At 45.1% G+C, this 13,404-nt stretch overlaps 1 protein-coding gene across 5 annotated transcripts in view; it reads right to left on the reverse strand.

The window, feature by feature from the left end:
- The window catches only part of ACVR1C (activin A receptor type 1C), a 152,672-nt gene that overhangs the window by 48,078 nt on the left and 91,190 nt on the right, over window positions 1-13,404 (reverse strand). The window contains exon 2 of one of the 5 annotated variants that reach the window (XM_056534199.1): window positions 12,287-12,488. The exons of the other annotated variants lie outside the window; for them this stretch is intronic. The gene's annotated coding sequence lies outside the window, so the exon portion shown is untranslated. The remainder of the gene's footprint in view (window positions 1-12,286; window positions 12,489-13,404) is intronic. 5 annotated transcript variants of the gene reach the window in all.

The following is a 13,404-nucleotide window of genomic DNA, read 5'->3' on the forward strand; positions in this document are numbered from 1 at the left end:
GGGGCAGAGTACCCCTTTAAATGGGCACTGTCAGATACAAAAACTTTTGATATGTTGTAAAGCATGTATAACCAATAGGTTTTGCAATTGCTTTCATTAGAAAATGTTCAGTATTTCATACTGAAAAAGCCAGTCAAACAATTGCCTGCCTGCTTGGACATATACTAGTCCTTTTGTGTCTATGAGTCATCACCTATGTCATGGACACACTTCCTTGAATGACAGCTGTGAGTGCAGGGCTCACAACTGGAGGAAAAATCCTCCCACTGTCAGCTTGTGTCCCGCTACTGTCAGTGAGGACATGCTGGGAGTTGTAGTTTTGCTACTGCTAGGGGAGATGTGAGCAGACAGCATACTGAGGGAGGGGGCGGAGACCTGCACAGTGAGGAATTCAGACTAATGAGCTAAATTAAAAGTGTAATAAAAAATTTATAAAGGTGCTAGACACATAGAAATTAGATGTACATGATCAGGATTAGGTACTGAGTGATATATAAAAAAAAAATTTTTTGGTTGGATCTGACAGGTATGCTTTAAGGGCTTGCTGGGACTTGTAGTAGGACTGGACAATTTAATGCAAACCACGCTGACTTGACAGATAACAGGGACTGACTTGACTTATAAAGCTGTGACTTTTTCTTACTTGACTTGATGGTGGCTGCAGGACTGGACTTTGAGGCCTCCAACACTCTGAACACACACACTAGGCGACTGCACTGGACCTCAGCAGAAGAGCAGAGATCAAAGAGAGAGAAGCTCCACCCAGGGCTTATGTGGGGGAGACTAGCAGGGAGCCCATAGGTCACTCCTGGGATCACCTGGTCACTGGTACCTCCTGGGTAACAGTCACATGACATATCACATGGTATAACTCTTAAACATTACATTTTATGACACTTTACATGGTAAAACATATTTGCAATGGGGAATCAAGTGCAGGGGGCCTGGAAACTGAAGGAGGCAGCCTGACAGGACAGCAGGAGCATAGGGTAACATCTCCTGTACTGGGCCACCACACTTCCAGTACTTATCAGCTGCAGAATGCTCCACAGGACGTTCTTTTCTTTTTGAATTTACTATCAGTCTGACCACAGTGCTCTCTGCTGACACCTCTGTCCATTTTAGGAACTGTCCAGAGTAGGAGCAAATCCCCATAGCAAACCTATCTTGCTCCGGATGGTTCCTGAGACAGACAGAGGTGTCAGCAGAGAGCACTGTGGTCAGAAAGAAATATATTCTCGAATTTCACGTATTCATTATATTCGCATATTCGCGTATTAGAGGAAGAAAACAGTGAGGGGGTGGGCAACTTTACTATTAGTTGCTAGGGATGTTGTTGATAACCTCAAGTGTATTTGCATCATTTTAATTGGCCCACAAGTGAAAAGAAGGAATATGCGCAAATGCGGAAAAAAGTGAATATTCGTATTAATATTCGTATATAGCGGATATATTCTAAATATTCGTGAATTTGCGATAAAAATTCGAAATGCGAATATTCACGCCGAACACTACTCCTCACACAGAAGACTGTGAAGTAAACCCAGACAGTGAGGGAGACGATCACAGCAGCTTTAGATCTGCAGACCTGTCAATCATGAAGTGGGTCCATGATGTAGGTGATGACGAGTGGACACAGCCAGGCTGGTATGTATCCCAGGAAGCAGTTTTTTGACTGGCTTTTTCAGTATGAAATAATGATTTTTTTTTTATGAAAGCAATTGCAAAACCTATTGGTTATACATGCTTTACAACATATCAAAAGTTTTTTTTATCTGACAGTGCCCATTTAAAACTAAAGATAGATAAATGCACTATTTTTGATATATAGATATGTGCTGAATGGGAGACAAGTCTGGAGACGCTGCAGGCCATGGCAGCACGTTTAGGACACACAGACGACTCGAAGTAGAATGAGCATTATGCAGCCTGGCATTGTAGTGTTAAAAAATGGCTTCTGGGACACCTTTGAGAAACAGCCATACCACTGGTTTCATGGCCAAATCGAGGCAATATCGAGCTGTTAGTGCACCTGGAATGAAGACTAGAGGGGCCGGCTACTGTACATGACGCTGCTTCAAACCAAAACCCAAAGAAGAGTAGTGGTGTGACGTTCCCTCGTGAAGGCCTCTCCATGACATAGCTCACGTGGTCTCCAGACAATTCTCTGGCGTCACTGCACTTAAAGGGGTTCTCCACCCTTAGACATCTTATTCCCTATCCAAAGGGGACCCCCGCAATCTCGGCTGCAGCACCTCTTTCGTCTGGTGCACGGAGTGAACTTCACTCCATGCCCGATGACTGGCAATGTGGGGGGGAGGCTCGTGACGGTCATGCCCCGCTTGTGACGTCACGGCCATGCCCCCCTCAATGCAAGTGAATGGGAGGGGGTGCGGCAGCCATCACGCCCCCTCCCATACACTTGCATTGAGGGGGCGTGGCCGGGATGTCACAGGCGACACGGCTGTGACATCACGAGCCTTCGGCGCTGCATCCGACGCTCAAAGCGAATGCTGGGTGCAGCAGGGAGAATGCGGGTGTACTCAGCGGTGGGACCCCACTGATCAGACATCCCCTATCTATAAGATGTCTAGTGGCGGAGTTCCCCTTTAATCCAAAGCGGGATCTATCACTAAAGAGGATAGACCTTCAGTCCAGCCTCCATTGCCATCTTGCTCTGCACCATGAGAGCGATGGCATAAGGTCAATGGGACACTTGAAGCTTTTCCTGGCTCATAGCCCAATGTCATGCAAGTGCCTTCTAAAGGTCTGCGATCTGCTGGAAAATTAAACCAAGGCCTCTCAGAGGTGATAACTGGCACAAGACCAGGAGACATCACACAATCATACTGTATGGACAATCCCCATAGAAGGGGTACTCAACTGGTGGATCCGGACCGTGGCCGCTAGTCATCCGGACCGGGGGGTGAGAGGGAGGGGGGGGGAGAGGGAGGGGGGTCAGAAGGGGTGAGGGGGGTGAGGGGGGCTGGTGAAAAGGGGAAGAGGGATGAGAAGGGCTGAAAGGGGGGGTGAGAAGAGGTGAGAGGGGGGTGGGAGGGGGTTTGAGAAGGGGAGAGGGGGGCGTGAGAAGGGGCACAGCGGCATCATTCATTGTGGGGGCACAGCGACATTATATATTGAGAGGGCACAGTGGCATAATTCATTTTATAGTACAATAAGTCAGTACAGGGCACAGTGTTTGTCAAAATTATATTTGGGGACATAGTGTGTGGCAGTAATATACCAGGGACATAGTGTGTGGCAGTAATATACCAGGGACATAGCGTGTGGAAGTACTATACCAGGGGCATACCATGTGGCAGTACTATACCAGGGGCATACCGTGCAGTAGAAATATACCAGGGATACAGCATGTGGCAGTATATACATAGAGCACAGCGTGTGGCACTAATATATTAGGGGCATAGCATGTGGGAGTAATATATCCAGGGGCACAGCGTGCAGGCAGTAATATATCCAGGGGCACAGTGTGCAGGCAGTAATATGTCCAGGGGAACAGCGTGCAGGCAGTAATATATCAAGGGGCACAGCGTGCAGGCAGTAATATGTCCAGGGGAACAGCGTGCAGGCAGAAATATATACAGAAGCATAGCGTTTGGCAGTAATATACCAGGGGCACAGCGTGTGGCAGTAATATATGCAGGGGTATAATATATGGCAGTATAATATTCAGGGGGTACAGTGTGTGGAAGTGATATATTTAGGGGTACAGTGTGTGGCAGTAATATAGTTAGGGGTACAGTGTGTGGCAGCATTATATTCCGGGGTACAGCATGTAGCAGTATTAAAATCAGGGGTACAGTATTCAGGGGTACAACATGTGGCAGTATTATCAGGGGTACAACATGTAGCAGTATTTTCAGGGGTACAGTGTGCAACAGTTTTATATTAAGGGGTACACAATGTGGCAGTATTTTATTTAGGGGTACAGTACGGCAGTATTACATTCAGGGGCAGTATTTTATTGTCTGTGGCAGTATTCTTTTTATGGGCACAGTATGCAGTAGTATTATTTTCAGAGAAACAGTCTGTGACAGCATTATTTTCAGGGGTACAGTATGCAGCAGTATTATTTTCAGGGGAACAGTAGGCAGCTGTGGGATTTCTAGGGGTACAGTATGCAGCAGTATTTTCAGGGGTACAGTAGGCAGCAGTATTTTAGGGGTACAGTAGTCATTGGTATTATTTATAGGGGTACAGTATGCAGCAGTATTATTTTCAGGGTACAGTAGGCAGTGGTATAATTTTTTCAGGGGTACCGTAGGCAATGGTATTATTTTTAGGGGTACAGTATGTGGCAGTATTATTTTCAGGGGTACAGTAGGCAGTGGTATTGTTTTTAGGGGTACAGTATGCAGCAGTATTATTTTCAGGGTACAGCAGGCATCTGTATTATTTTTAGGGGTGCAGTATGAGGCAGTATTTTCAGGGGTACAGTATGCAGCAGTATTTTAGGGGTACAGTAGGCATTGGTATTATTTTTAGGGGTACAGTATGCAGCAGTATTATTTTCAGCGGTACAGTAGGCAATGGTATTATTTTTAGGGGTACAGTATGCAGCAGTATTTTCAGGGTACAGTAGACAGCTGTATTATTTTTAGGGGTACAGAATGAGGCAGTATTTTCAGGGGTACAGTAGGCAGAAGTATTATTTTCAGGGTACAGTAGGCAGTGGTATTATAGGGGTACATTATTCAGCAGTATTATTTTCAGGGGTACAGTAGGCAGTGGTATTATTTATAGGGGTAGAGTATGCAGCATTATTATTTTCAGGGGTACAGTATGCAGCATTATTATTTTCAGGGGTACAGTATGCAGCAGTATTATTTTCAGGGGTACAGTATGCAGCAGTATTATTTTCAGGGGTACAGTAGGCAGTGGTATTATTTATAGGGGTACAGTATGCAGCATTATTATTTTCAGGGGTACAGTATGCAGCAGTATTATTTTCAGGGGTACAGTATGCAGCAGTATTATTTTCAGGGGTACAGTATGCAGCAGTATTATTTTCAGGGGTACAGTATGCAGCAGTATTCAGAAAATACAGGAAACAGTACATTTACATCCTCCAGAGTTCAGACATTTTACCTATATCTTACACTAGGTGTGAACCAGGCCTTAGTGGTTAGCTCGGACCTTTACCAGTGACAGACCTAGATGAGCGGACCCTCACTAAAAATAGTTGAGTACCCCTGCCCTATAGTATGAAGAACTAGATGAACTTTAGCCAAATGAATGAGGTTTGAGGCACTCGGTTGGATCGTACTCTCAGAGATATGTTCTAAAAATAAAACAATTGGAAGTGGTTAGGACTATATATCAAGCAGAGGCAATTTATTTACCCAGCATGCCCACAACACCTATTTTTTTTTTTAAATGTGTCCCTTTATATAGTTATAATGCAATAGTAAATCTGAGGATGAGAGACAAAAATTGTAACATTGTTAAGCAACAGCTGCCACTATCTGGAATCACATATGTAAAGTAATGTAATTAGAGTCAGGATCAGTATGTTGCAATAAGCCCAACCTGTAAGTACAGCTCCCTGCAACTTATTATTTTATTATATCATTGCATGGAGATAATGATTTTACATGGCTGAGCGCTACGAATTCAGCTTATATAAACACTTCAGCAATCCACCACAATAACACAACCTGAAGTGCGCAAAGGTCCTTTGTTGGCCCAGCTGACACTGTCGTACGGCTTACAAGAGCCCAAAGTAACACAATAAAGGGGAACTCCGCCCCTTGACATCTTATCCCCTATCCAAAGGACAGTTTTCTCTTTAAACTTGCAGAATGTTTTGGTATTCAAGCTATGGAAGTCATCCTGTGTGTCAGAAGGTGTGTGAGGTACATGTGATTTTTGTCTTAAAGGGGTACTCTGCCCCTAGACATCTTATCCCCTATCCAAAGGATAGGGGATAAGATGTGGGATCGCGGGGGTCCCGCCGCTGTCCCCGCTATCATTACTGCACAGAGCAGACTCGCTCCGTGCGTAATGACGGGCAATAAAGGGGCAGGAACATCGTTACCCTGGACATCCGGCGCACGGAGCGAACTTCACTCCGAAGGCTCATGAAGTCAAGGCCACGCCCCCTCAATGTAAGTCTATATATTTGCATGGAGGGGCCGTGGCCATGACGTCATGAGGGGTGTGGCCATGACATCACACTGCCCCCGATGCTCTAAATGAACACCGGGTGCAGCAGGGAGATCGCGGGGGGCCCCAGCAGCAGGACCCCCCCCCTGCAATCAGACATCTTATCCCGTATCCTTTGGATAGGGGATAAGATGTCTAGGGGCGGAATACCCCTTTAAGCTAAGTCCCTGGTATGGTATTGTAAGGACTCATCCCAGTCTGGTCCGAGGGGTTAAACTTTTCTAGTTTCTGGCTTTGTAGTTGCTGTGGCGACACCCTATCCGTGGGTCTGTCTCTTTAGCCATTCAGATATCTTGTGTGATCCCACCTGCTCAGCTGCCTATAAAAACCTGCAGTGTGCTTGTACACCTCGCCAGTGAAAGAAAATAGTTTTTGGCGCTAGCTTTCTGTTTTGGATTCCTCTATTTGCTATGCTGACTTTTGCTGTGTTTCCTGGATTAACCCCTTGCTTTCTGATTTGGCTTCTGGTTCTCTCAGTTCTGACTTTGGCTTGCTGATTCTGATTCATTTGTTGGTTTGTTTGTCTCCCTCTGTATTGTTAGTGTGCATTTTGTATTCCTGACAATCCCCTTTCTGTGAGTTTTCAGTAGTTTATTTTGATAGGACGCTCCTCGTACATAGCCAGGTAGGGACCATCTTCGTGGTTGTGGATCTGTTGCATAGGGCAGATGTTCAATAAAGAAGGAACAGGTGCTGTGGGTGAGATTAGGGCCTCACTACTTCCTTGTCCATATATGACAGGTATTTTTTTTATATTCAAAACATTGTTTTTATTAAACAAAATAAAATAAAAACATTCCAGATATGTAGAAGACAATACATCTTGGCAAGGCATAAGAAGATGGTAGAGCATGCCCTGTGCACAGCAGGGTTATAATGAAAAGACTTTAACGTGAAACACAACTATACTAGTCATGATCTATATGGATAAGGGTTAGATAATATGTCTCCCATTATAACAGCCAATGGCGGGAGTGATGTTCTGGAAGGAGGGGAAGCGAATAAAAGAGGAGAAAGTACTAACGCCATTCACGAACCCCCACTCATCAACTCAACATCCAGAGGCTCAGCTACCTATAAGGCCAGAGAAGAGGTCCCCCATATCATCTTAAACTTTAATCCACCCTAAAAAGCGGGGGACTCCACGAAGGCTAACCATGGCTGCCAAATCACTACATATCTCTCCCGACGACCCGACAAGTCAGCCATCAGTTCCTCCATATGGCAGAGAAAGAGGACTTCTTTGTACCATTCTGAGATGGTTGGGGGGGGGAAGAATCCATCCAATGTGGGGGAATTACAGTCCTCGCTGCCATAAGAAGGAATTGAGCTAGAAACCTCGAAGGGGACCTTCTAGATGTCAGTAGGATAGACAGGAGAAGGACCTTAAATCTATAGGAGAGGATAGACAGGAGAAGGATCTTGGGATTGTTAGGGTAGGACACACCAGAGATAGATGCTATGCGTGATAGTACAACAGTCCAGAAGCTAAGAAGGGAAGGACACGACCACCACACATGGGACATGGTACCACTGGACCTCTCACATCTCCAGCACCAATCCGGCACCGTCGGGTACATTCTATGCAAGGCTGCATGGACTCGGTACCATCTGGACAGTATTTTATAGTTTGTTTCCTGCGCTCTACAGGAGATGGATAGCCGATGACACAGGGTATTGATGTTTGGAAAATTTGACACTTCTGCACAGGGGTCGAAAAAGTAGCAAAAAAAAAAAAAAAACCCTGGCATGAGAAATTCAATAAAGCCATAAATGCAATGATAAATCTCTGTCAATATCTACAGATTCTCACACCTGACTAAGGGTTGAAGGGTTTATTTTGACAGTATTAAACCCATATGGCTGCACTTCCTGTTGTCACTTTTTGAAAAACTTGAATACAGAAAAATGAAAATATCTTACAGTGAAGAAAATACATTATTTGATCCCCTGCTGATTTTGTACGATTGTCCACTGACAAAGAAATGATCAGTTTATAATTTAAATATTTACTTTATTTGAACAATGAGAGACAGAATAACAAAAAAATCCAGAAAAACACCTTTAAAATAAGTTATGAATTTATTTGTATTTTACTTAATGAAATAAGTATGTCTTATATAAAGGTAACAAGCTGAGATAAGTAGCAGTCTTTTAAAGGGCGTGTACCTAAGTCTGTATAAAAGACACCTGTCCACAGAAGCAAACAGTCAGATTCCCAACTCTCCACCAGGAACAAGACCAAAGAGCTGTCTGTCATGAACAGGGGGGGGGGGGGTTGTTGCGCTCTGGGGGAGTTGTCTGGGTGGGGGGGAGGCAGGAGGGAGCCCTAAGCTGTCCCTAAAACCACTCTCTCTCCCTACTTGCCCATCCGCCCTAAATAACGGATCAACAACTTGGAGCTGGTCCCTTCCTAGCACTAAAGTGCATGGGCATCTTAGTCAACAAAACAAATAAGACTGTACAAAGTCGGGGAACATAGAAACATAGGAAGTCAGGAACATAACGGGAATACAATAACCAACAAACAGATATATCAAGACAGGATATAGAATACTAACAGGTCAGAAAATCAAGAGCACTGTTCTTACTGGACTCAGAACAAGGAACACACTAGGCACCCCACTCCTATCATGGGGGGACAACAATACCAAAGCCAAATAGGTTCCTAGCCAGTGAGCACTCTCCACCGAGTGATCAGGACACTGGCCAAGGAGAAAACACAAATCCTAAATACAGTACAAGCAAACACGGGTACAGACACAAGACTAACTCACTCCTAGATAGACGGATAGCACAAGGCTCAGGGATTCTATCCTATGACATCCAGGGTCAGACAAGGTCAAAACAGGACTGAAAAAATGCACAGTGTGAATACGGCCTAAGGAAACACAAAGCAGAACGGACAATACAAAAATATAAAAAAACTTACAACGGTACTAAAACAAAACAAGTTAAAATCCTTATATCAAACAGAACAGCGAACCATGGTTAAAACTCAGGAAATGTCCTCAGAGTAGGCTAAGGCTGGGTTCACACTACGTTTTGTCCCATACGGGAGCGCATACGGCAGGAGGGAGCTAAAACCTCGCGCTCCCGTATGTGACCGTATGCGCTCCCGTATGCCATTCACTTCAATGAGCCGACCGGAGTGAAACGTTCGGTCCGGTCGGCTCATTTTTGCGCCGTATGCGCTTTTACAACCGGACCTAAAACCGTGGTCAACCACGGTTTTAGGTCCGGTTGTAAAAGCGCATACGGCGCAAAAATGAGCCGACCGGACCGAACGTTTCACTCCGGTCGGCTCATTGAAGTGAATGGCATACGGGAGCGCATACGGTTACATACGGGAGCGCGAGCTTTTAGCTCCCTCCTGCCGTATGCGCTCCCGTATGGGACAAAACGTAGTGTGAACCCACCCTAAGGTGCATTATAAACAAGACATGGTCAGAGTACAGGTCTAATCACCAACAGAGAGTTCCAGCAGAGATAGGGTCTAAATAACCCCACCCGGGACCCCATAGGCTGGAACCATTAACTCGTCCCAACCCAGGGAAAATTAACACAGAAACTGTTGAGACACAAAACCTAATGTCTGAACAGGACCCAAAGCAGAAAATACAAAACACAATTATGCGAACATTACGCAAGGGTGTCAGGGACAAGATTATAGACCTGCACAAGGCTGGAATGGGCTACAAGTCCACCGCCAAGCAGCTTGGAGAGAAGTTTACAACAATTGGTGCAATTATTTGCAAATGGAAGAAACACAAAATAACCATCAGTCGCCCTCAGTCTGGGGCTCCATGTAACTATAAAAATCTAAAGCAGCTTTGCAAATAGTCTTGGTTAAGTGACTGAATATGTTTTTATGTATGTACTGTGTGTACTATATGTATGTTTTATATGTAAGTTTATGTACATGTAATGTTTGAGTGTGCGAGTTTATGTTCTAAATACAATTTGGTCTCTTCGATATTGTTGTTTTACCCCTAAACAATTCACTGTTGTCAGATCTTGAGAACATTCTACTCCAGTGTTTATCAACTAGAGTGCCTTCAGCTGTTGCAAAACTACAACTCCCAGCATGCCAGGACAGCCAAAGGTGAGTTGTAGTTTTACAACAGCTGGAGGCACCCTGGTTAAGAAATGCTGTTCTATCCCATGAGGCCTGAAGACCGATGACTTTTCAGCACTTTCGGTAACTGTATCCTTCTTCACTTTTACCCAAATTTTGCTCCTTGTGCAATAAAAAAACAAACAATAAGTCAACTGTGTCACCGCTCTGGGAATTAGTGAGCAGTTCATCAAATGAGTAGGGCAAAAGGCCTGCAGCATGTCTGTGCAATGCTATCGAGGACACCAAAAGAGATTTATTTCATTAAAGATTTAGGTTAGTTGCATGCTTTTTCAGCCATGCATGTATATCATCAGTGCAGTCATTTCTATGGTATGTAATAAACTACATACAGTACAGTGTATCCCTCAAGTTACAATTTTAACTGGTTCCAGGACGACCATTGTATGTTGAGACCATAACTCTATGGAAGCCTGGTACCGTATATACTCGAGTATAAGCCAACCCGAATATAAGCCGAGGCCCCAAATTTCGCCCCAAATCCCAGGGAAAGTTATTGACTCGACTATAAGCCTAGGGGGGGAAATACATCATCCCCCCCCATATCATCACCCCCCCTGTCATCATCCAGACCCCCGTCATTAACACCCCCGTCATCATCACCCTGTCATCCCCCCCTTCATCATCACCGCCTGTCATCATCCCCCCTTCATCATCACCGCCTGTCATCATCCCCCCCTTCATCATCACCGCCTGTCAATCCAGTGGTCTTCAACCTGCGGACCTCCAGATGTTGCAAAACTACAAGTTGTAGTTTTGAAACATCTGGAGGTGCGCAGGTTGAAGACCACTGCGGCCTTCGTCATCATCCAGACCTCCCCCCCCCCCCCCCCCCTTTAGTTGTCTACTCACCTCCCCTTGGTGGGAAGGAAGGGTGAGCTGGTCTGGGCCATCTATGCTGCAGGGACCGTCCGGTGGGGAAGGTTAGTCGTTCCGGGCTGTACATTTTCACCGGGGGGGGGGGGGGCCTCTTCTCTGCGCTCCGGGCCTGCCCCGGACTAGTGACGTTGCCTTGATGACGACGCATAGGGACGCGCATGAACATCCCTGTGCATCGTCGTCAAGGCAACGTCACTAGTCCGTGGCCGGGCCTGGAGCAGAGAAGAGGGCCCCCCCCCGGTGAAAATGGACAGCCCGGAACGACTAACCCTCCCCACCGGACGGTCCCTGCAGCATAGATGGCCCGGACCAGCTCACCCTTCCTTCCCACCGAGGGGAGGTGAGTAGAAACCTAAAGGGGGGTCTGGATGATGACGAAGGCCACAGTGGTCTTCAATCTGCGGACCTCCAGATGTTTCAAAACTACAACTCCCAGCATGCCCGGACAGCCGATGGCTGTCTGGGCATGCTGGGAGTTGTACTTTTGCAACATCTGGAGGTCCGCAGGTTGAAGACCACTGAGAAGGGATTGACAGGCGGAGAGTTCACTCGAGTATAAGCTGAAAAACTCTGCTTATACTCGAGTATATACAGTAATTGGTTCTGAAGCCACCAAAATGTCATCCAAAAATAGGAAAAAGTTAGGATTAAAAGGGTACCCCACTGGAAAACATTATTTATTTATTTTTTTTATTCAATAGTGAAAAATTGGAAAATTCTGACCTCTAGGCACAGTTAGTATTTTGTGCGCGTATAATGGGGAATAATATGATTAGAGATGTGGTTGGTATCAAAATACGGTATATTATACTTTATTAAGTAGTTTAAAATAGGATCAAGTCTCTGAGCAGGGCCCTTGCTACAGAGACAGTGGTTGGTATAAGATATGTTATGTTAAAAGCAGTTTATCATAATATGGCATAAATAGTGGTTTTAAAATCTTGACAAGGATAATATATGCAATAAAAAAAATTAAAATAGTTACAGCGCTGGAAATATACAGTTTGTGGGTGACACAGTTATAGTCTATTGTATTAGAAGAATAGCGGTGTGCAGGTTGGCACGGGTGCTGATGGGAAATACCTGCAATCTTCTTTGAGAGTTTGTCCCGTCTGTGGTGAAGATGTCTTGGCACGTAGGTCTGTTAGGCAGATGGCTCGGAGCTGCCGGCAGCAAGGATAGGGATCGTGGGAGCAGGGATATGCAGAGCACTCACTGCGGCCGCGTCCTTGTGCTGTGGCAGTTGCTCAGTGGATGGTGGTCCGCTAGGTAGGGGACTCCAGCACTTGAGAATGAAGGTTAGGTGCTTGTCAAGAATAGGAATGGCAAATAAGATTGCTGGATAGTAGCCAATAGTTGCAATAATAGCTATTTTCTAATTTTTTTAAAGTCAACTGGTACCAGAAAGTTAAAGGGGTACTCCGGTGGAAAACTTTTTATTTTTTTTAATCAACTGGTGCCAGAAAGTTAAACAGATTTGTAAATTACTTCTATTAAAAATCCCTAATCCTTCCAGTACTTATTAGCTGCTGAATACTACAGAGGAAATTCTTTTATTTTTGGAACACAGAGCTCTCTGCTGACATTGTGGTGTCCCGGTACCGTATTGCATACCGTACCTTGTATGGTGGTCCCCAAAAGTCAGAGTTACTATGTTCAGGTAAGGTGCCCAAGGTGGGACAGCCCCTAGTCGCCTCCTCCTTCTCTAATTTCATAATGCTATTATGTATATATTTTATAATGTGTATACTTAATATAGTGTATATTATTCTACTTACCTTGTTAGCGTTGCATGTTAATTCCTCTATGGTATGTTGGAGGACCTTTGGAGGTCCTTGGGTCACATGTTTACCCATAACACTCTGTACAGAAGATTGACAGTTGTATGGACCAGTAAGGTTAAGTCCAGCCCCTGCCCATATAAGGGAGCTGTAGCCAATTATCGCTCTCTTGGGTTGCTGCTCTCGTGGATGCCGGACTAGCAGGACGGATCTGCGCAACTTTCAAAGACAAGCTAGGCCAGAAGTCTGCCTGCCTCAGCATAAAACTAAACCGTGAGTTAAAATCTCAATCGCCGCTAAAGCTAGCGTGATTACTGGACCAAATCTAAACCCCTAAATCCAGTGGATCACCGCAACAATTATCTTCCTAAGCTCATTAGACTCATAAGGTCCCAACCACTTGTCAAGCTCTAATAGACT

The sequence above is a fragment of the Hyla sarda genome, chromosome 8, assembly GCF_029499605.1.
Source record: "Hyla sarda isolate aHylSar1 chromosome 8, aHylSar1.hap1, whole genome shotgun sequence".
NCBI classification, from domain to species: Eukaryota; Metazoa; Chordata; class Amphibia; order Anura; family Hylidae; genus Hyla; species Hyla sarda.